Source organism: Cnephaeus nilssonii (genome assembly GCF_951640355.1).
Source record: "Cnephaeus nilssonii genome assembly, chromosome: 3".
NCBI lineage: Eukaryota > Metazoa > Chordata > Mammalia > Chiroptera > Vespertilionidae > Cnephaeus > Cnephaeus nilssonii.
This window is the reverse complement of record NC_137074.1, coordinates 77,306,838-77,327,535: the sequence shown is the minus strand read 5'-3', so window position 1 is coordinate 77,327,535 and position 20,698 is coordinate 77,306,838. Positions and strand designations below refer to the sequence as shown.

The 20,698-nt window shown below is 38.7% G+C and overlaps 1 pseudogene across 1 annotated transcript in view; it reads right to left on the bottom strand.

Moving 5' to 3' along the window:
• The window catches only part of LOC307096742 (aspartate aminotransferase, mitochondrial-like), a 62,483-nt pseudogene that overhangs the window by 35,587 nt on the left and 6,198 nt on the right, over positions 1 to 20,698 (bottom strand). Inside the window, exon 4 of the transcript in view lies at positions 19,760 to 19,901. The product of the transcript in view is annotated as an aspartate aminotransferase, mitochondrial-like (transcript). The remainder of the gene's footprint in view (positions 1 to 19,759; positions 19,902 to 20,698) is intronic.

The window sequence follows — 20,698 nt, the reverse complement described above, 5'->3', positions numbered from 1 at the left end:
ACCTGGAGCAGGTAAGCCTCAGAGTAGTTAACAGCAGAGTTGGGAATCAAATCCAAGTCTAAACCCAAAGTGTTTGTGTTTACCATTATTTCTCATTTATTCATAAGAACAAAGCCAATGCTATTCCCTCTTCTTTTTTAAAAAATTTCTTTATTGATTAAGATGTTACATATGCGTCCTTATTCCCCCATTAGCTATTTCCTCTTCTTACCAAAGCATAATGCACTGGAGACTGTGGCCCTGGAATTGACATTAGAAATAGTAGATTCAAACTTTTTAGGACCAGTTGATAGAGAATGCAAACCTTATATGAGCTGGGAAATAAGGAGGTAATTTACTGCCAGCAATGGATTTGGATTTTTTAAAAAATCTTGTTAGAATGCCTGGATACCTATTTATACATTGGGCAGAAATTATGCTCATTGCTTGGGTGTAGTAGCAACAATTTTTCAATAGTTCTTAAATAAATTAAAATATGACTCCTCTTTCTTTGTTTTAGACAATTAGATCTACTGATATCTTGCCTCATCTTTTTAAAAAAATGTAATATTTTAGTAATTATAAAAAACTAGAGGCCTGGTGCATGAAATTCATGCACAGGTGGGGTCCTTAGGCCTGGCTCATTATCAGGGCCAATCAGGGCCTTCCTGCTGGTTGCTGGCTGCCAACCAGGGCCTGCCAGAAGGGGCGGGGGGACTGCAGGAGGTTGGCCAGCCACAGGAGGTTGGCTGTGGGAGTGCACTGACCACCAGGGGGCAGCTTCTGCATTGAGCGTCTGCCCCCTGGCAGTCAGTATGCATCATAGTGACCAGTTGTTCTGATCGTTCTGGCATTCTGGTCACTTAGGCTTTTATATATATAGACTAGAGGCCCGGTGCACGAAATTCGTGCACAGAGGGGGGTTGTCCCTCAGCCCAGCCTGTACCCTCTCCAATATGGGATCCCTTGAGGGACATCCCTCTCACAATCCAGGACTGCTGGCTCCCAACTGCTTGCCTGCCTGCCTTCCTGATTGCCCCTAACTGCTTCTGCCTGCCAGCCTGATCACCCCCTAACCACTCTGCTGCCAGCCTGTTTGCCCCCAACTTCCCTCCTCTGCCGTCCTGGTCACCCCTAACTGCCCTCTCCTGCAGGGTTGATCACCTCCAACTGCCCTCCCTTGCAGGCTTGGTCCCTCTCAACTGCCCTCACTTGCAGGCAGGGTGCCTCCCAACTGCCCTCTCCTGCTGGCCATCTTGTGGTGGCCATCTTGTGTCCACATGGGGGCAGGATCTTTGACCACATGGAGGCAGCTATATTGTGTGTTGCAGTGATGATCAATCTGCATATTACTCTTTTATTAGATAGGATAGAGGCCTGGTACAGGGGTGGGGGCCAGCTGGTTTGCCCTGAAGGGCGTCCCGGATCAGGTGGGGGTTCCCTTGGGGTGTGGGGCGGCCTGAGCGAGGGGCCTGTGGTGGTTTGCAGGCCGGCCACGCCCAACGGCAACCCAAGCGGAGGCCCTGGTATCTGGAATTTATTTTCCTTCTACAATTGAAACTTTGTAGCCTGGAGCGGAGCCAAGCCTGCTGCTCCCTCTGGGGTGGCAGCCATTTCTGTGGCAGTTAATTCACCTTCTACAATTGAAACTTTGTAGCCTTAAGCGGGTGAGCCCGGCCAGGGTGTGCGGAAAGCTTTGCTTCCCCTGTTGCCAGCGGCAACCCTGGCCTGCTCTCTCAAGCTCCATTCTGCCGCCATTTGTTTGAATTTGTTTACCTTCTATAATTGAAACTTTGTAGCTCGAGTGGAGGCTTAGGCCTGGCAAGGGCAGGTGGGAAGCTTGGCTTCCTCTGTTACCTAGGAAACCTTGCTCTCTGTGGCTGTTGCCATCTTGGTTTGAGTTAATTTGCATGCTTGCTCTGATTGGATGGTGGGTGTGGCTGGTGGGCGTTGCTTATGGGTGTGTTGGAGGTATGGTCAATTTGCATATTTGTCTATTATTAGATAGGATAAGCATTCTATAAATGTACTTAAAACCATTAAAGTGTACACTTTAAACAAATACCTTATGTAAATTATAGTTCACAAAACTGTTAAAAATAAAAGTATGCTTTCTTATTAAAGTTATTTATATCTCTACATAGCTTCTTCAGTTACATAGTATATGCATACATTGACTTTATGTAGTTATAGTTACTTTATGTTTGTTTGTATTAAGATGATTTGGAATATACTGTTCTCCTGTCACATATTTGTGTTGTTAATAGTTGCACAGACTCTTTCATATCACTTATCAGTGCTCAGTCAGCCACTGTGTAGCTATTGCACAATTGCTTCCAGGATTCTGCTCTTACAAATGCCACTGTTTCACAAACATATGCACATACAGCTTGTATTCATTAAGATAAATTCCCAATAGTGAGATTACTAAATCAAAACCTATAACTCTTTTTGGTTCTTGTCACAGGTTTCTTGAAATAGTGGATCAATTTTAATGGCACTGACAACTTGGAGGTCACACATATCTTGCTGGTTTTCCCCCTCTGTGTAGTACATGCAGTTCCCTCTTTCTTTGTTGTTATAAAGACGTTTGTAGCATCTCCAAGCAACTAAGACAATAATGACGACTTTAAAAATATAATATAAGCATCCCTTTCCATAAACCGTAATGTTGATACAAATGCTCATCAATATTTGTTATTTGGCTATTACCTTTATGCTATATATTTAAATAAGAATTGGTTTGTTTTAGAAGAAGAAGGAGGAGGAGGAAGAGAAGAAGGAGGAGGAGAAAAAGAAGAAAAAAGGAAGAAGGGAGGGAGGAAGGAAGGGAAGAAGAAAGAAAGAAAGATAGAAAGGAAGAAAGAAGGAAGAAAAAAGAAAGGAAGGAAGGAAGGAAGGAAGGAAGAGATAAATTAATGTGACTTTTGCATTAAGCACCAAGGAGTTTAAATTAAGAGAGCAGAGTAAATTGTGGCAGTGAAGGCTAAACAATGTCTTATACTTACCTTGAAAATTTCAAAGTACACAATAGTTGCTTAATAGGCTCTCCACAAATTGAATTAAAATTGCAGTTCTGAGCAAATTCCCATGATTCCGGTAAGTAGGAAAAAGTTTAGCCATGGCATGAAAGTGGTTCTGTACAGAGTAAGAATAAGCATCTGCCCTCCAGGTGTACACTAATAGGAAAACGCCCTTTTATATAAATAGAGCAGTTTAGTTTTGAAAACTATCAGGAGATCCAAGCCTGATGGATTTTTAGTAAATTTTACTTAGGAATTTTTCAACTTCTAATTCTCTAACTTATTTTAAATTTCCAAAAATGCAGTACTTAACTGAACTAAAACCCAGCAGAAATAAAGTACAACAAGATTTCATAATATAATATGGTTATTTTTGTTGTTGTTTCAAATTAGTCCTGGAGCAAAAGGAAATAATTTTCCTTCACATTTTGGCATGTATCAACCAACCACAATTTATGTATCATTAAGAAGTTATTAGATTCTTTTGTATTCACTATATTTCTTAGGGGTATGTAGGGAGCAGCTACAGGGTTAAGCCTTGGACTGACCTGTTGGCAAAGCCACAAACAAGTCCTAGTTCGGAGGGCACAACCCTCTTAGCATAATTAAGCTTGACCCTTATGACCTCCCTAGATCTCATCTGGGTAGCTAATGGCTGTGGGAGGTGCAGCAAGTGCTGCCCAAACAAGTGAAACTCACAAGAACATTGTAACTATGGTGACCACTACCTTGTTTACCTCTGGCTATAAAATAAAGGCTCAGCTTGCTGTCTGGATCTCTCTCTGTGGCCTTAGCCAGGCACAGGGAGATCCACCTAGACCCAGCTTATTCTCATTGTCTGTCTTTTCTACATCCTTTGCCGCCCCCCCCCCACCCCCAGCCCAGGCTCGCCTAACCCTTGGCTGTGCTGGCACGGCACAGGGGTACAGCTAATTATGAGGGATTACATAGACGGAGCTGAAACTTCAAAAGCCCTGCAATTCTCCTAATGTCACACAGCGAGCAGCAGAATTGGGATCAAACTCCAGGTTTCCAGCAGCAAATATCAGATTCCATCACCACACAAGCTTTTTCCTGACCATTGTCCCAGGAAATACTGCTCCAGGGAGTGTGTGCTGTTTGCTCTATAACCCTTTACGAAAGTCACATTGGAGGATTAAATATGTCAAGCCATAAGGAAATCTGTGCAGTTCAGTTCACCTTGTAGTAAAGGACTTAAAAATATCAAAATTCATTTATAAATAACTTAAGGATTTTTTTGACCTTGTGAAATAAATGGTGATTTTCTTTACTCACAAGCTTGTAAACACTTTTTAGGAATGCCATGTCAAAAACAAACAGGCCTGCATAAACCATTATATTAGTGATTCTACCGAAGGGAAATGAAATTCATATGCTGACGTCTTCTCTGGCTCTTAGTGGACTCTAGTGTAACCCCTCATATTATGTTAAAACAGGTTAAAAAATAAATGTACTTGCTCTTTGCTATGTATCTCCAAAAAAGAGGATATGTTTATTGATTATTTAGAGAAAGAAAAATCAATATGAGAGAGAAACATTGATTGGTTGACTTGTGTTTGCAAGACTGGGATCGAATCCCAAGCCCTTTGGTATATGGGATGACACTCTAACCAACTGAGCCATCAGGCCAGGGCCTCCATGAGTGTTTTTGTTCAGGAGATGATTGTGTACCCTGTGTGCCACAGCAGAAAAAGGGCTCAGAACTGCTAAGCCACGTCTCCTCACTTCATAGGTAAGAACTCTGGTCCACAGGACGTAACAGGACTGGCTAAGATCACTGACTGGGCTGGGCTTCTCAGGAGGACTTTTTGCTCCATGTGGTCTTTTTCCTATTATGGAATCTTTCACCCAACCCAGGTTCTAGGATAACATTAATAACAAGTTCAAGTTCTTGGAGGAAGCAAGTATATAAAACATGCTGCTGAGAGGCAAAGAGAGACAAACTTAGAAGGGCTAGCCCTGAACTACAAGTTTCTGCTCCTTCATTTCCCCTCTCCAGGTAGAAGTGGAGATGCTGGCAAGGGCCTGAATCCAGTCAGGATTAGGCAGACAGGGCAGCTAATGGCAAAATGTGAAGGAAAATTATTTCCTTTTGCTCCAGGACTAATTTGAAACAACAACAAAAATAACCATATTATATTATGAAATCTTGTTGTACTTTATTTCTGCTGGGTTTTAGTTCAGTTAAGTACTGCATTTTTGGAAATTTAAAATAAGTTAGAGAATTAGAAGTTGAAAAATTCCTAAGTAAAATTTACTAAAAATCCATCAGGCTTGGATCTCCTGATAGTTTTCAAAACTAAACTGTTCTATTTATATAAAATGGTGAGACAAATTATCTACCAATTAACCAATGATATCTTAGAATCTTGGAACAAAAACCATGCCTCACTAGTAAATGTCTGATTAATTCCAACAAAATGTGGCTTCTAAAGCCAAGTAAAATAATTAAAAATACTACACAAATATATGATACCAAGGTTATTTCCGAATAAGATAAAATCTATTTAAAGTGCTTCCAGGGTGATATACATGTGTCTATTTCGATGTAATGTCCCTTGCTTGTTGTATTTGAAAAAGTTAGCCATTATGTTTTTCTGTTGTTCCAATTCAAAAGCTAAATAAAATTTTAGATGTGAACTAATTTTATTTCAATCTGAAATTGATGGAGTACGCCAATCTGTGTGACCAGGTATTATGTGAAGTATCTATATGGAATATTAAGTAAGAGAAGGGAAGAAAGGAGTAATTTGTATTAGGGTACTCCAGGGAAACTACATATATAAATTTTTGTGTTATTCAGGCCTTCAATGGATTGGGTGATGCTCACCCTCATTGGAAGTGCAATTTGCTTTACTGAGTCCACCAGTTTCAGGGCTAATCTAACCCAGAAACACCTTCACAGACATACCCAGAAAAAAATGCTAGCCAAGTATCTGGCTATCACATAACCTAGTCAAGTTGATACATACAGTTAACTGTCATAAATCCACCCCTTATCAACTTGGCATGCATACCCATCTCCTTAAACCATACTTAACCTCAAAATAGAGACAATAAAATAATCACAATTCCACTTAACATGATACAATTATCCTGCATACAACCCAAAGTGCACTAACCCCTCCTCCAGAAGAGGAGGTATTTGATGTTTATTCTTTTCCCAGATATCCTATAACTAAGTTACTATTATGTAACATTATTATTTATGCATATCAATACAATTGACTATGATATAAAGTCAGTACATCTTACGTTGCATATGGGAATAAGGAAAAAAAATAAAACAAAGATATTTGTGCATATATACACACACATATATGTACACAAACGTATTCATAATAAAACAAAAAGGAGGAACTACTCTGTATTTATACTGCTTAATAATAAGGAGGAATACTCATGACCATTATTGTCTTTATTTCTGACTGGTTATGTGGTTGCAGCTGGTATTTATAGCTACCTTTTCCCACTACCCATTCTGTATCCCCTGAGCCTTCAGCAAGCACCACAGCTGGTCCCGCCTGGTTCTTTACCTGGGGGGGGGGGGGGGGGGCGGGAGGGTGACCCAGACGTTCATTCCTGAAGGATACAGGTCATGAGCAGTCTTGCCTGGGCTGGGCTGTTGTAGTTTTCTATTTCCTCATTTTTGGAACAGAAGGAATCATAATTTCTTTCAGCTTTTCAGTTCTTCCCATTATGGCCAATATCCTTCCCATGTGTAAGTACTTTGATTCTATCATATGTACCGTTTTTATCCTTTTACTCTTCTGTGAAATGTACCTTTGTCATCTGTTGTCAATTGAATTTTTCTGACAGACCACAAGCACCATAAAATTTTATGAGTGCAGACAGAATAGAGACTTCAGCTCAGCTACACTTTGTGAAGCAATAAATTTACTGAAGAAAGAGCACTGATCCCCGGGGACTGATAAGTATAAATTCTAAGTAAATGGTAGCTCCAAATCTTACACAAACACTTACACTGGTTACTCCACTGAAAGGAAATAACAGTCATTTGCTGAATTCTTATTTGGCTCCTGCTTACTGTGTCATAGATCCTCATGGTGTCTTAAAACAAAAATTGAAAAATATGCAGTCCAACCTATCACCTCAATTAGGAGTTGTCTGTCTCTGTGTCTGAGTAGAGAAGAGAAAAAGATGGTAATCGAGAAAAATGTAATGGAACACCTGGCTCGGATACCTGCTCCCTGTCACTGAAGCACGGGAGACATTCCCGACCTGGCCCAGCCAGTTCTGCTTTCTGCTGTGGCTACTTGTCTGTTTTTTATTAGTGTCCCTTCCTTTCTTTCCTTAGGGAGCTTTTCTGCTGCTCATTTTCCAAGATGCTTGTACAAGAAATCTTAAATCTTACCTGTCAATTTCATGAATCTCGAACTTAGCTCTCTCCAGGAGGTGACAGCTTACTTTTAAGTGAGAGACCACATGGCCTGTTAGTGTCAGTCAACTGCAGCTGGGTCTCAGGTGGTTCTGTACCAAGGTCAACATGCACAGAGCACTGTGGACTGAAAAGGGGGCTCTGTAATAAATCTGACTAGAAGTAACCTCAAGGGGTATCTGATCATAAATTCCTACTGGGCAGGTCATGGTGGGTAGTCGAGCCCCAGGCCTATCAAAAGGCTTACTTTTGCCTTAAGCAAGCATCATCCTTTTTTTCTTTCCATCTAAGTTAACACAACTTTAAAATGCTGGAGTAGACCTCCTTTTTTTGACCCTACATAGGTGTAACCACCCTCAAGGGAGCACTTAATCTTGTGAACTATCCTGTAATCTCCCACCTTCATGTAATCTTCCTTACATTCCCTCCTTAATTCCAAATGTATAAAAGAAACCACAAAACTGTCCTTCTCTGGAGCATTTGAGATCTGCTTCTCAGCATGCCATCAGTTTGGTTCAAATAAAATCTTAAGAATCTCTACAGGTTTGGATGTTTCTTACGTTGACAGCACAGAGCCGTGAACTGAGGGAAGGGCTGTCAGCCTGCACAGATCAGAGAGACAATGAGAAGGAAAACATACCAATTCATAACAACTATCAAAAGAGTTGCTATTTGTGAAATGATTAGAATTGTAATCATGCAGCAAAGTGCTTGATCAAAGTAAAACATATCAATTTAGAGAAGATAAGTGGGACTGCTAGCATCTTAGTTACAAAGAGGCTTAATGGATGCAGTAGTAAGTTAAATAGTGTCCCCCCCAAAAAAAAATCATGTCCACCCAGAACCTCAGCATGTGATCTTATGTGAAATAAGGGTCTTTGCAGATGTCGTTAGGGTAAGGTTTGAGATAAAATCATAGCGGATTAGAGTAGGCTCTACCTCCAATGAAAACTGTAAGAGAAGAGGAGAAACGCAGGGAGACAGGAGTGCGAAGATGGGATTGGCGTGATGCTTCAACAAGCCAAGGAGTGCTAAGACTTGCTGGCAACCACCAGAAGCGACATGGTTGAGCTACAGGCATGAAATGGTATTTCCCTCAGACCCTGTAGGAAGAAGCAACCCTACCAGACCCTTGACTTTGGACCTCTGGCCTACAGAACTGAGAGGGAATAAATTTCTATTGTCTTAAGCCACCGGTTTGTGGTGGCCTAGAAAATCAGCTGCAGATTCCTAGTTTAAGTGTGCACAAATTCTTTGTTAGCTCATGGAAGAATACAAACAAGTTTTGCTCTGGAAGGGTAGGTTGAAAGGGTGTATTTGTCCACACATATTCTTATAACCTTAATCCAAATAGACTTGTACATGTAAAGGATATCAATGCAGTGAACACATACACCAGGCTAATAATAGATGCATTTTGGGTTTGCTGCCAACCCATACACTTATCTGAAAACTACCTTTATGAACCATGACGGCCATATCTAGAAAGTGTGACCTTGCCTTCCGCTCATAGCCATAGCTGTTTGTCCCCAGGAGCAAGGGACCCTTGAGTTCTTAGACTAATTAAGTCTTTCTCAGAGTAATTTGGAATTGGAGCCCCAAGCCAGTGGTCAGTTTTTGCTGGTTACTTAAATAAAGAACATATCATGAGGACTCATTTGACCATGAGCTAACAAGATAGAGAACCTGCAAAAAGAAAAAGAAACAACTAGATAGAATCAAGATAAAAGACTACACAGCACTAGACAGCAGTGCCTTTGTTTCTAATTCTAATCCCTGAGGATCCTCACAACGATCATCACCATTGGGACGGGTGGTGGTTAGGAGTAGGGGCTCTGGAGCCAGACTGCCTTGTGTGTGTCACCTGACCTCTCAGCTTCCTCACTGTAGTTGGGACTAATAACAGTATATCCATCAAGGAGGTGTTTCTTGGATTAAATGTAAAAAGCATTCAGGATGATTAAAGTAAATTAGGTGCATTAATTTGAAGCATTTAGAAATGCTTTATCATACACACTCAGGAACTGTTGGGTGTTAATGTTGTTACCCCACCTCCCCCAAATGGCTTTTAAAATGTGCCACATTTCTAGTGTCATTTTATGCTTATTGGTAAGTAGCACATTTAAGTTGCTTTTTTCTGATATGTTTATACTTTTATCTTTGCAGTAGGTCAACTTACCATAATAAGGAGAAAGAAACAGTCATAGTACAGAGCCATTATTTTTTCCTTCCTGACAATGTTTCAAGCCAATAAGCATCTTGAAAGTAACTAGTAAAAAGCTACTTATTTTACAGTATATTTGTTGTGGGTGTATTTATTAATCCTCACCTGAGGATATTTTTTCCATTGCTTTTTTTTTTTTTTTAGAGAGAGAGAAAGAGAGGGGGGGGGGGAAACATTGATGTGAGAGAAACACATTGATTGGTTGCCTTCTGCACACACCACAACTGGGGCTGGGGATTGAACCTGCAACCCAGGTACATGCCCTTGACTGGGAATTGAACCTATGACCCTTTGGTGCATTGGCTGATGCTGTAACCACTGAGCCACACATGACCAGGACAGCTGTTCTCTTTCTATATGTATAGTTGTCACAGCAATGTGTAAGGCAAGTTGTAGTGCCTACTCTCATTTTAACAGAAATATTGTGTCAGAAAAAGCATGTTAATTTAAGTGCTTGTTATCCTGGGAGGTAAGAAACAGTTTAAGACTATTAGCTTAGAAGAAAAGTAGAATTCCTATTAGAGAGATAGTTGCACACATTTGGAAAACATCTGAACAGATTTTGGTCCTCAGGGTCAGGATCGGACAAAAAAAAAAAAAAAGTTGAGTTCTCTAATCTTAAAGAAACAACAATTTTTGTTGCTTCCTAAGTCAATGATGGAGATTCAGACACTGAGATGTTGGAGAAATCCTGAAACAGAGAGGCATGGACCCTCAATAACCTGATTGGCTCTGAAGAGAAACTGCTAGAGATGGTAGAATGGCTGAGAGGCTGTGGGGTAGTGAGATAGCTATTATTCTATTTTAGATTGTTGCCTTTTTGTGCTTTTCCATAATTCCTATTCAGGATCCCCAAATCTTCAATAAATTTATTATGCACTGGTATTCAGGCACAAGATGAAGCGAGTTAGAGTCAAACAGCTGCATGGGCTATGCAGGAAGAAGGCATCTTGATACAAATGTTATAGGAGAACCTTTCATTGTGATAATAAAAGCTGGAGACATTGGGGGCAGCTGTGTTTACTGTTTTCTAGGCCTTTTTTTTTTTTTTTTGTAAACCTGTGTGTTCTTTCTAGGCAGAAAAGAACACTCTTATAGCCCATTTACTGCTGGCAATCTGCAGTGTGCTTTACTTAAGAGAATCAAGAAACAAGATATCCTTGGGCCCAGTGACAACTGCAGCAACTTAAAGAGGACTCAAGACTAGTTCTTCAAGCTCTGATAGCTCTGCTCTCACAATGGGGTGAACATTGCTGTGATGACTATTACAAAGAGCTCTATGAAGGAGAGATGGAGACCCAGTCAGAAAATGTAGACTGAGGCCCTGTCAATTCCTGGTCAGGATACATGCTGGGGTTGTGGGCTGGGCTTGATCTCTGGTCAGAGCAAGCGAGTGCGGGAGACAATCCATTGATGTCTCTCTCTCATCTCTCTCTCTCTCTCTCTCTCTCATCAATCCTCTCAGGAAAAAAAAAATAGAGAGTGACAATATCAGCATCTAGAGGTAAGAGTAAATTGGTCTTCCCCTATCCTGATCCAGATGTTAGGGAAACAAAATTGCTCTGTAAAAGCAATTGTTTTCTTAAAGTTATTGTTAAAAAGTATACAGAATAGTGTCATAAACTCTCAAGGATCCCATCACCATTTTCAACAAGAACCAATTTTGTTTTATTTTTACCCAATTCTTTTCCTCTTTTTTTTAAATTTTATCATTTCATTTATAAATGTTTTAGTCTGTATCTCTAAGAGATAACAATTCTTATTTTATACATAACCATAATATAATGATCACACTTAAAAACTGATAATAATTCCTTAATATTATCAAATATTATATCTGTGTTCAAATTTCACTCGTTATCTCATAACATTTATTCTTTTAAAAATTTTAAATTTGTTATAATTGGGGTCAAATAAAGGATACAGTGCTATTTCCTCCCTCACCCTTTTTTCTTTCATGTAATTTATTTGCTGAAGAACCTGTAGTTTCTCACACTCTGGATTTTGTTGATTGCATTCCTGTTGTGTTGTTTAATATACTCCTCTCCTATATTTCCTACAGGTGGCAGTTTAATCTTGAGGCTTTATATGATGTATTTGTACCTTTTTCCTTAACCTTTTCAAAATTAATTCATTAAATAGTAGTGTATAATTTCATCAGGAGGCACAAAATGCCTGATTTGTGTGTTTTTTTCTGTTAATAGTAGCCACTGATGACCATTGCCTATTTTTTTTTAAGATTGGCAAAATAATAAGTCTCACACTATTATTTTGTAGAAATTAAATTATTAACTATTTGATTAGTCTAAAATAGTTCATATAGAAAAACAGGTTAAATCCTCGATTCCTTTCTTCATCAGTTTCAGAGTTATGAGTTATCTGCTAGTACTGGTCACCCTCCAAAGGTGACCACTGTTTTATAAAGTATTATTTATTATAATTATATATACTAATAAAAGGGTAATATGCTAATTAGACCAGGTTGACTGGACATCTTCTGGATGTCTGACTTCCTTCTGGACAAAGCCACAGTGGGAGAGGCCAAGGCAGAGGCTGTTAGGGGTGATCAGGCCGGCAGGGGAGCAGTTAGGGGTGGCCAGGCTGGCAGGTGGGAAGTTAGGGGGTGACCATGCTGGCAGGGGGGCAGTTAAGGGGCCAGTTAGGGTTTGACCAGGCTGGCAGGGGGCAGTTAGAGTTTGACCAGGCCAGCAGGGGGGCAGTTAGGGGGCGATCAGGCTGGCAGGTAGAGTGATTGGGGTGATTAGGCAGGCCTGTAAGCAGAGGCAGTCAGGGGTGATCAGGCAGGCAGTCAGGCGAGCAGTTAGGAACCAGCATTCCCGGATTGCGAGAGGGATGTCCCAGATTGGAGAGGGTGCAGGCCAGGCTGAGGGACACCCCCACCCATGCACAAATTTTGTGCACCGGGCTTCTAGTTATATAATCAATATTTCATAATTGTTTATTATTAATATGTTTATTATTAATAATTGCTATTATTTAATATTTTACTCATAAATTCAAGCATATTTGGTATGTTTCAATCCATTGCAGTTTTATTTTTCACTAAGGTGGCTATCTTTACCCAAAAGAAACTTCTTCAAGTTGGTTCTGAGTTATTTTTTATAGCTTTGCTTTCTAATATGATGACATATTTCAGAATTATTTAATATATTTCCTGACTCAGAACTACAAGCAGCCATCTCTCAAAGGAGCCTTTGTTTTATTTAGTGACAAATGGTAATTAGAGACCAAAATGAGGGTATGGGGGTGCTAATGACTTCTTGTCTCAAGGTCTTTTCAATGAACATCTAGGGCTTTTTTATAAAGATAAATATATCATGAACTTATTCTGGTATTCACAATTAAATATCTATAGTTTTACTTAACCTCTTTGATCCTACATTTATATTTCCTTTATCCCACACAGGAAATCCCAGTTCTTAAAAACACTAACATAATTACTTATTAGTTTAATCACATGATGTATACAAATAGCAGTGTCATTTTTCTAATGTGCAAATATGGTCAAGCCATATCTATGTCTAAACTCTGTGTTGATTTCCCATCCCCTGAAAAACAAAACCCAAGCACATTAACTTGCCATTAAAAAGGCACTTCATGATCTGACCCTATAACATGCTCTATTCCTCCTTCCCATTTTTATTTTTTTTGAGTCACCAAGGCAACTCCAGATCAGAAGTTTTCCTATGCCTCCTACACTGGCACAAAAGGTTATTCTTTTTCTATGTTGTTTTCTGTCTCATACATGCTCTTATTGGTGCATTGACCAAACTGAATTCTAGTTATTTATATATATGTGTGTGTTTTCTACTGGATTGCGCACATCTTGATAGCAAGACCCATTCAATTTTGTATTCCTAGCCTTCTATTCCATAACAAATAGAAGAGACAGAAATTATTTGCAAAGGCATAAATGCTCTTGTATCTTTCATGATTAAGGTAAATACAATGACAATGGTGCAATAATATCTGTGAGCCCCAGAAAACTTCAATGCAGTGACTCACTAGTCATATCTCTAATGCTAACAGGCAGGATCCTGAAGGGTCTTCAGTGTCTGTGTGTTGTCATTCTAATAGAGGGCATTTGTTATATTCCTCTTAATCAGATTAGTTCTACCGCCAAACTCCATTTAGGAAGTAAACATTTTAGTGTGTGTGTGCTTTATGATATCTATTAGTACTGGGTTATCTTTCCTTCATGCTCTTCCTGTGTGTGCCCTGGATGATAAGTGTTTTGGCATCTGAAGTCAGCAGTTTTAGCTCAGGAAGCCCTGGAAGTGCTGCAGGTGGCTCTGAGAAGAACAGGATATGCAAAGAGTCCTAGAAGTGCTGGATATCAGACATCAACAGGTAAAATGATGGGGCCCTTATCAGTAAGAACTGCTGTGATCAAAGAGGACAGGGACAAATGGAAAGTTGGGCAATATGTTTAGAATGTGTTTGGTGAGAAGTCACACAGCAGTGGTAGATTCAAGGAAAAAGCACTTTTAAAAGAGAGAGGAGTTACAAAGTGAAAATTAGGAGTGGATCCCTTTGTGAAGGTGGTTTCCTCAGAAGAGGTGGTGAAGATACCATAGCACATAGAAGGTTGATATTGATAATAGAAGCCTTTGGGAACCTAGTTAAGATCTATAATTTAGGTGAGGTTTGGCACCAGAAGTGGCATTTCTTCTAGAAATACAAGAGGGAGTTCTGGAGATGAGAAACTGGTAAACCTGCCCCTTCCTTCCCTTCAAAAAGATCCTCCTTCTGGAGCAATTGAGATCTTGATCCCTGACATATGTGGTCAGTTTGCCTCATAAAATATAAAATAAAAATTCCCCTACTTGAGAAAAATCCAACTCGTTCAAATCTGATTTGCGGAGTAATGGTACAACTACAACAGCCAAAGAATGCTACTCTAGGAAAACAAAAGGAAAAAGGAACTAAAAATAGATACAAAACTTCCCTGTAAACTAGGAACCAGCTAGAAAAATATTGCTCCAAAGCAGAGGAAATCCGCAACACAACATTCCAACATTAATAAAAGGGTGTAAAATGATGATATCATTGTAGCCAGGAAGAAAGACAATAAGAAAATAAATACAAGAACTCAGGGGAGACATGGCCAGCAAAGGGAAGTTGATGATAAGTCAATAGGAAGATGTGAAATATTGACTGGTAAAATTCAGAAAAGAAATAGAAGGAACCCACAATTATTTTGTAATAAAATTAAATTGTAGATAAATTCATTTTATAAATAAAGACTAAAGTTACAAGGAGCAAAAAGGGAAATAGATGCTAGACAAGGCAGAACAGGATATATTGCATATACACAGGCAAAGTGTAGCAAGTGAAAGAGGAATGATCAAAAATAGTTTTAAAAAGAGAGACACCATGAAAGATAAAAGAGATAGGCAAATATGATCCAAAATATGAATAATTGGAGTTCTTCCAATTGAAGGAAAGCTCGAAGAATGGAGTAAAGCAAACATTTAAAAAAAAATGGCTTGGCTCAATGGTTGAGCATCAACCTATGAACCAGGAGGTCACAGTTCAATTCTCAGTTAGGACATATGCCTGGGTTGAGGGCTCAACCCCTAGGGTGGGGCATGCAGGAGTCAGCCAAACAGTCATTCTCCCTCATCACTGATGTTCTATCTCCCTCTCCCTTCCTTTCTGAAATCAATAAAAATATATTTTTTAAAAATGTTCTGAAACAATACTCTAATGTTATATTAAAAGGCATTCAAGATATGAGAAAACTGCCCAGAATGATAAATACCAAGATATATCCCACTAATACATATCCTACAAATGCCAGAGATGTTCTATTTACATTAAGAGCAAACTTGGGACATCTGGACAAAGACATTGTATTATTCTTAAGAAAGAGAAAGTCAAGATGGCACAGCTACAGTCAATGCTAACAGAAATGGAACAATAACTGTCAGATACATCAGTTTGAGCCAGATAGTTTAACTTTATATAAGCTGTCCTTCAAGTGTCAAAGCCACAGGTAGAATATCTGCAAATTTAAGGACTCAGAATACTATCCATGTCAGGCCTTATTGAAGCATCTCCCAGAGAACAAAATTCACTAAACCAAAAGATAAGGGAAACTTCAAAACGTCTGGGGTGAACACAATCTTTAACAGCAGAACTAGGACTAAATCAAAACCTAACATAGGGGTTAGAAAATAAAATGTAAATATGAGCATTATACAGTAGGTCCTCGGGTTATGTAGGAGATTCATTCCTCCAGCACGACATAACGCGATTTTCGCGGTAAGTCGAAACCCACGTACTTAAGCACCTATGTCACTCACATGGAGCACATACACAGCAGTATTGAAGTGAAACAGTAAAAAAAAAAATTTTAAAGAAAGATAATGCCTGACCTTTACTTATGGTAAACAAATAATAAAAAACATAAAGCACATATGTTCATATGTCGAAATGATGGAACTTTTTTTTTTATAAATAAATGGGGGATGGCGATGTAACCACAAAACAACATACGTTGAGTCCAATGTAACCCGAGGACTTCCTGTATTAATGTACTTTCACTATTGGGGTTATTTTAAAAATCATAGTTATAATTTTACTCTAATGACTGCCTTTATAATTAAACTTTTATATAACACTTAGAACTCTCTTTCTCAGACAGTATCTATTGGTTCCTACTGAATTAGCTTGAAACTTCTTCCTGTTCTTATCTTCCCCCAATTTAAGTCAACAATAACATCATTTGTGGTGGGCTGAACTGTGTCCTCCAAAAATTCATGAGCTAGGTATTTGCCTAGTGTTATGAAAAAAAATGCCATACCTTTTTCTGAAGTGGTTGTGCCACATTCTCACCCACAGTGTAGGGAGCTTTTGTTGTTTCACCACCTTGTGAGCATATGGTGCTGACAGTTATTTTAATTTCAGTCATTCTCCTGAATGTGTAGTGGGTGGTATTTTATGTGGTTTGGGATTGTGTTTCCCAATGACTAATGGTGTTAAGTAAGTTTTATGTATGTTCCCACGTTTACCCCATGATTGGAGCTATTCTTTACTAGGAAGTTGTCCATGCCTTCAAAATCCTGTTGGGATTATAACCAGATTACTTTAGTCCTACACATTTATTTTCGAGGTGTCATAATTTTCATATTTAGTCTTACTTCCCATTATTCATTATTCAAAGATTTATCTCTTTCAGGAAGCACTTTCATTTTATTTCATATTGATTCCAAGGTAGTTGTGTGTTTTTTTTTAGAATTCTTCCTAGATATTATATGTATTTGTGAATATTATAAACAAGTTACGTTTTTAAAATGTTTTTGTTAATGGGAAAGGTTCATTGTTATATATTTATCCTGTATCCAGCAATAGAATTGAACTTTCTTATAAAATATGTAGCTTTTCAGTTCTAGTTATAATCATATCACATTAATAAATCTTTTTCAAATAGATATACCTTCTTTAACTTTTATATTGCATTACCTAGAATAGTTGTTTTGAAGCATGGTGATTTTGCCTCTCAAGAGACATTTGGCATGTCTGGAGACAATTTTGATTGTTGCAACTGGAGGAGGTACTATCGAGTAGGTAGATGCCAGACATGCTGCTAGACATCTTACAGTGCATGGACAACTCCCCACGACAGAGACATCTGGCACAAAAATGTCAATTGTGCTGAGTCTCAAATACTCTGCTTAACAACTGTCAGAAAAATACGAAGTAGTGTTGAGGGTAAAGCAATCTTGTCTTACTCCTGATTTTAATGATGGTCACTAATATGTATAAAATTAAATATAAACTAGTAATAATCATAAAAGGGAATTTATTCAACAATGCATGGTGAATTAGTAATTTTCCAGTGGCAACAAGCTCACAATGGCAGTGATTTTCAAGAAGGTTGAGTTGTGGTAAAGGCGTGGCGGTAAAGAAGTTCGCTGTGTTGTAACTATAGCCTGGGGCATGCCCTTCCGCACTAGAATGGCTGTACTAGACAAGACTTGTTCATATCAGATACACTAGATTGGACCTGCATGTAGAAGCCCAGGCCCTTGTATTTTACAATTTAAACAATAATAGTTCAAAGTGAAGGTCTTCTTTGGGTTAAAGTTCTTGTGAGCTTAATATTTGCATGTTCAAATAGGTATATTCTACCCTAACTCTTAATTTCCCCCCTCAGCACTTCGAAGATGATTTTCCAATTTTGCCTTTGCATCTAATATTCATGAGAAAGATGTTAGTAATTTGGCATTTTTCTTTTTTTGTGAGTGATGTCTTTTACTGTGAACTTTTTCCTTCTTGATACTCTAAAATTTTCCTACAATGGATATTTTTCTCAATTTCTCTTTTCTCCTAGAGCTATAAAGTAGATCTTTCATTGGAACTCAATTTCTTAAAATTTAAAATACCATTTTCTATTCCTTTGGCTGAGAATTTCTTAGCTTACTTAAATATCACTTGTTTGATCAGCTGTGTCTATTTCAATATTCAACCCATTTGTTAACTGGAATATTTCCCAAGGTATATCTAATTGGATATCATTTCAAAAGGGATACTTCTAAGATTAAATGTTTTAAGATTCTGTTTCAACTTTAGTTATCTGCTATCTTTTCAAATTGAATTTATTGGAATGACATTGATTAATAAAACCATAAAGTTTCAAGTATACAACACAACAAAACATCTGCATACCGCATCAGGCGCTCACCACCCAAAGTCAAGTCTTATTTAGCCCCCATTTGTCCCTTTTTTGCCCACTTCCACTCCACCCACCCACCCCCTTTTCCTCTGATTATCACCATACTGGAGTCTGCCTATGTGTCTTATTTCTTTTGCTTATTCCTTTCACCTTTTTTCACCCAACCCCCTCCCCTCTGACAGCCATCAGTATGTTCTATGTATACTTCCGTTGCTATTTTGTTTCATAAATCATTTTTTGTTGATAAGATTCCACCTGTAAGTTAAATTATATAGTATTGTCTTTCTCTGGCTGGCTTATTTCACTTAGCATAAAATTCCATTATATATTGGCTTTCCTCAAGTTTAGGAGGTGGCGCGATCACTATTATCTAAACTAATATATAATCTGAGAAGGTGCTGTTCTAGATAATTTTACATATTAATTTCCTTAATCCTCTAGTTAACTTTATGCAACTACTATTAACCATAATTTATAGATGACTAAACTGAGTCAATGAGTGAGGGAGAAACTTGTTTAAGGCAATGGTGTTAGTAAGTTTGGAGCCAGGACACAATCCTCTAGAGCAGTGGTCGGCAAACTGTGGCTCAAGAGCCACAAGCGGCTCTCGAGCTGCGGTTTGCAGCTCTGTTGCCTAATGAGTTTGCCAACCACTGCTCTAGAGCTCCCTTTCTTCCCAATGAACTAGCCAATCAACTTGCATGCTCATTGCTTGCCCCTGAAAGTAATTACCCCAGTAGCTGCTAGCTTGCCCACAGTGGATGGCATTGCCACATCCACACAGTTGTTTGCGGTCTTAATTGCCTGGGTAACTTCCTGGTCCCTATGCATACCCAGGTTATGAAAGGGCACCTGGGTTGCAGCTGCCTGTCCTCTGTAAATCTTTCAGGTGAGTCACCATTTCTAGACCAAGAACGCTTATTTTCAAGGTTAGATTTACATTGATTAGAAGAAAATCCTACTATTTTGTAAACTTTAAATATGTAGTATACAAGTTGAAGGGGAGGAAAACATTAGTGAGACCTAAGGTTTACTACTTAATTTTTACTATATCTACTTGGACTGATTGAGATTCCCAAATCTTGACCCTGCATCTGAGTGTTGCTGGGATCATAGCAGATGAAGGATGGTTTTTGTTTTTGTTTTTGTTTTTGTTTTTGTCTAATGCTCCCACTGTCCTCAGGAAGCTTTCACCAAACTTACATTGGTGGAATTAACCCTTTTTGTGCTTCAATAGCTATCTGTTTACGCATAATGACAATGCAAAAACAGATTTATTTGTACACACACCAATGAAGGAAAACAGTCTTCTGTCAAATGAAGAAGATCAAGATTCTAAGCAGCTGATTTTGGGACCTACTACAATGGGAAGACTTGCATTGTTGCCTTCAGATATTGGGTCTATTGTGTACCTGACTCTGCAGTAAGCTTTTTCAATGGGTCTTTTTCCTCCTGGGCCTGATTTCCTAATTTCTCATGATATACAATCTGGTGATGCAGGTAATTTGTGTTCCTTTTCTGTTTATCCAGGTACTTTCCTAGGAAGTTAAAGAACTACAGAAATAAACAGGGGAAGACCCTTTAGAATCTTGTTAGCAACAGGAGGCAATCAAAAATCTTGCTGCCCAAATTGTAGCTCATGGACCTGCAGTCCTGGGAACTTGTCAGAAATATAGAATCTCAAGTCCCACTCCATTCCTACTAAATCAGAACCTGCATTTTAAGAAAGGAGAGGGAGTTCATATGCACATAGAAGTTCAAAGAGCACACATCTAAGACATTCACGACTTCCAGGTGAGTACAAATATCTACTTTCAGTGAGTATTGAGTGTTAGGGCATCTCATCAAAAGTAAAGATTAATTTAAACAAGCTACTACTGCAGTGGTTACCCACCCTGTGTTTTTTTGTTGTTTGTTTGTTTGTTTGTTTGTTTTAATCACATGGAGATTTCAAGTAGGTGCCCAGACCCCATTCCCAAAGATTGAGATGTAAGTGGAATAAGGCTCAGGTATCTGTATCCCTTCAGAGCTCTAAATCAGTCCAATATGCATCTAGGGTTGATAACTTTTGTATAAGGAAATTTTCCTCACTTTGATTTCCTGAGATACTAAGGGTTTGGTGAGAAAGAAGTTACCACCACAAGCTGGAGTGTTCACCATTAACCAGGAATACTTTAGAGAAGTCTGCAGGATAATAAGTCATCATTAACATTCACTTTTGCAGGGACCATCTAGTACAGTGGTTCTCAAAGTGTGGCCCTGGCCAGCAAGCAGCAGCATAATTTAAAAACTTATTAGAAATGCAAATTCTGGAACACCATATTAAAATAATTGAATCAGAAACTCTAGGG